The sequence below is a fragment of the Pteropus vampyrus genome, unplaced genomic scaffold (genome assembly GCF_000151845.1).
Source record: "Pteropus vampyrus isolate Shadow unplaced genomic scaffold, Pvam_2.0 Scaffold486, whole genome shotgun sequence".
Taxonomy (NCBI): Eukaryota; Metazoa; Chordata; class Mammalia; order Chiroptera; family Pteropodidae; genus Pteropus; species Pteropus vampyrus.
Genome location: NW_011889267.1, coordinates 479,186 through 482,865, shown reverse-complemented (window position 1 = coordinate 482,865; position 3,680 = coordinate 479,186). Strand labels below are relative to the sequence as shown.

At 39.0% G+C, this 3,680-nt stretch overlaps 1 pseudogene; it reads right to left on the bottom strand.

The window, feature by feature from the left end:
- Positions 1-2,755: 2,755 nt before the first annotated feature.
- On the bottom strand, positions 2,756-2,874 carry LOC111732747 (annotated as a pseudogene).
- Between the last annotated feature and the right edge of the window lie 806 nt (positions 2,875-3,680).

Sequence of the window (3,680 nt, the reverse complement as noted above, 5' to 3'; positions counted from 1 at the left end):
TGTCTTTGCCCTTTTTTGAGTCCTTGCCCAAGTAGTAAGAACAAGTCATGGCTGCTTATATTTGCCTGTGTCAAAGAGAAGAACAACAATAACAACAAAAAAAGTGTCAAATTCCTCTTGCAAGAGAGGGCCTCAGGCACACACAGCAAGGAACTGAGCCCATGTACTTTTAAAGAAACTGGTTCAGGATGGGATTCTTGCCTGTCTTTCTCTACATTCTAGGCTCCTGTGACACGAGAGCCACTTGGATGGCATCTGAGACAGGTGCAAGATGGCAGACATCATTGTCACATGTGACTATTTTTGCCTTAATTTCCTCATCTGTAAAATGGTTTGTCCCAGTTATGGGAATTAAATGAATTCATTCACCTGAGTCAATACAATGTGTTTAGAACAGTGCCTGACACATAGTAGATCTCACCAAATGCTATCTATCGTTATCAGCTTTGAGGCCCTGGTCTAAACTCCCTGATAGGAGAGAATATGTCTGTGAATTCTCAGCTCCTGCCATGGTGTCTGGCACATAGCAGAGATTCATATGCTTCTGGAACTGACTGGAAGAATGAATAAATGCATGAACCGTTTGCCTTTCTAAGAATCATTTTCCTCATCTGCATAATAGGAGCATTGCTGTGAGCATGAAATACATAAAAATTTTAAAACATCAACCTTGGGTCTTTTCATATAGTAGACACTTAAAACACTTAGTTTCATTCATTTATGGAAGTAGCTACTATTTACAACCTCCTTGACAAGTAACAGGCATTTTAGGAAAGCATTTTATATACACAGTCTCATCCTTATAATATCATATCACGGACATTATTTTCAGTGTATTACAGATGAGAAGACTAAGGCATGGAGAGGGTAAGGTAAGGGGCAGAGCTGGGATTAAAAGCCATGTATGTCTGACCCCACAGCCTGTCTCTCCTCCACATTCCACCCATTGCCTTTCCCTCTCTACTGATCACCCATAAATGGCATGACCATAAAGTGAAACAACTGATCTCCTAGCTGCCAGCAGCAGTCTTGGTGACTTTCGTCCCTTAAGAATCAGTTGATCCCACATGATTTTCCTTAAAGCCAATTGCTTCTAAATTCCCACCTCCAACAAGGGCTTGGATCTCTCAAATTTGCTATAACTTGGGAACAGCTCTATTATTTCTACTTTGTCTTTATTTTCACTGTTTCTTTCCCTTCTTTTCAACAACATCCACACTGTACCAGGGCTCTTATTTGTGGTGTAATTAGAACATTTTCTAAGCACTTTTGGAATTCCTGAATATTACAGCTGAGAGGACCTTGGAGAGTGTCTTGTTCAACCTGTTTGCTTTTCAGAGGTTTTAACTTACACAAAGCCGGGGAGCAAGTTAGTGGAGCCAAGACAGAAGCCCCGGTTTCCTGCCTCTCAACATATTTTTTCATTATGCCAGGTTAGTGGGCAGGCAATATGGATTAAATGCTTTGGGGCATTTTAAAAAGAAGATTGTGTTGGGCTACCAATGTAGCAAACATGGCAAATACCATCTCCAGTTTTTCTTAATGACACAAGACACGTTCAGTTCACCTTTCCAAATAGGACAGTTAAGACAGTGAAAAAAAAAAAAACCTGACATTTCCTTACATTTTAGAATAGAGTTTTTGATCTTGGCTTCAAAGCCTGAGAAAGGCTACCAACCAAATCCTGGTTAGACAGCATGAAAATGACGTTTATTGGCCACCAGGGGGAGGGAATGAGCACTAGGATGGCTACCTGCACACCCAAAGGTTATTTGGAAAATGTAAAGAGGCACCATGTCTCATTTCTGCTTCTGAACAACTATACAAGTTGACTACTCTTCTTGCCCCTAGGGATATTGCAGAAAGGTAGAAATATTTAGTGCTTTCTTTTGCAAGGCTGAATTAATATAGGTGTTCTTGTAAATGGGAGGAAAGAATTATTTTATTAAGAACAATAGGAGAACATGTTTCAAGTTTCAGCCAAGTTTTTTCATCCTCACCTTCACAGCCTAAACTCTTCTTTGAGTCTGCAGGAATACGTATGGCATTGAAGAGCTCTCCTACAGTGTTTGCCTGTGACTTCCTTCCCTTCCTCCAAATAATAGGTTTTCCTTAAACCCTTTCCCTTTTGTATCTTTTGGTTCTCATTCCCATACTAAAAGCATCCCTCTGAAGGCTTCCAGTGGATAGCTCCTGGAAAAGTATGAAGTGGATGTGGGAGAGGGAGATGTGGAGGTAAGAAAGAGGCCTATTTATAGCCTTGCTTTCAGTTTTACCTATTTGACATAGTATATACTAAGAAGCCAAATACATAGGTCCTCTATCATTTGTGATTTTGCTTTCCGTGGTCAACTGAAATCCGAAAATATTAAATTTCTCCAGCAATCAACATCATCTGCTCCTGACATCCATCCATTGACATTGTCAATGCTCAATGATCCAGGATCACCTGAAGCAGATAATCTTCTTTGTAACTTATCATCAGAAGGTTAATAGTAGCCTAATGCTACATTACAGTGCCTGTCATTCAACTTGCTTCATCTCTTCTCATAGGTATTTTATCATCTCACATTATCACAAGAAGGGTGAGTACAGTACAATAAGATACTTTGATAGACCACATTCATATAACTTTTATTACAGTATATTGTTATAATAATTATTTTTCTTTTTTTTAGATGAGGCAACCCTTGGTTGACCTCACAGATTGCAAGGAACTTGTCAGCTTACAATCCCTTATTTTTTAAATTTTTTACGCCTACAGCACTTGGTCTTCCTAGGTGGTCTCCCATCCAAGTACTAACCAGGCCCGACCCTGCTTAGCTTCCAAGATCAGACAGGATCGGGCTTGTTCAGGGTAGCATGGCCGTAGACTGTTATAATTATTCTATTTTATCATTAGTTGTTGTTAATCTCTTACTGTGCCTAATTTATAAATTAAACTTTATCATAGGTATGTATATGAAAAAACAGTACATATAGGGTTCAGTGCTATCCGTAGTTTCAGGCATCCACTGGGGGTCTTGGAACATATCCCTTGTGGATAAGAGGGGATTACTGCAATTATCTCCTCCTTCATTCCCTATTTTCTCTGTGATTAGAGGATCACCAAGAAGATTAAAAGTCTCATATCTAGAAAAGTGTTTTGAGCTTTGATGCAGGCAGGATAAAGTAAGATGCCTTTTATGGCTTTTTGGCTTTTAATTCTAGACACTTTTTGAATTTCAGCACAGAGCCTGAAGTGGTCAGAAGCAAAACATGGGCTAACATGGTAGGGATGGGGACACTCAACTGCTCAAGGGCTTTGCCAATAAGTGCTGAGAATAATGTAGAGCATAAGGAATATAATCAATAATATCGTAATAACTTTGTATGTAGCTGATGGTTACTAGACTTATCACAGCGATCACTGAAGTTATATAAATGTTGAATCACTATGTTGAAACTAATAATATAATAGTGTATGTCAACTGTAATTTAAAAATTAATTAATTTTAAAAAATAAAAGAAGTGCTGAGGATCACTGGCCACATTCACTGAGAATAAGAATCTTGCTGACTCAGATGCCGTCTTTTATTTGGCTAGAAATTGAGGAATTCCACAATTCCTCAATTGGAAGAAACAATTTTCAGGGCAAGCTCATGCCCAGCCATTTTCTCCACAACATGTGCATTGCTAGC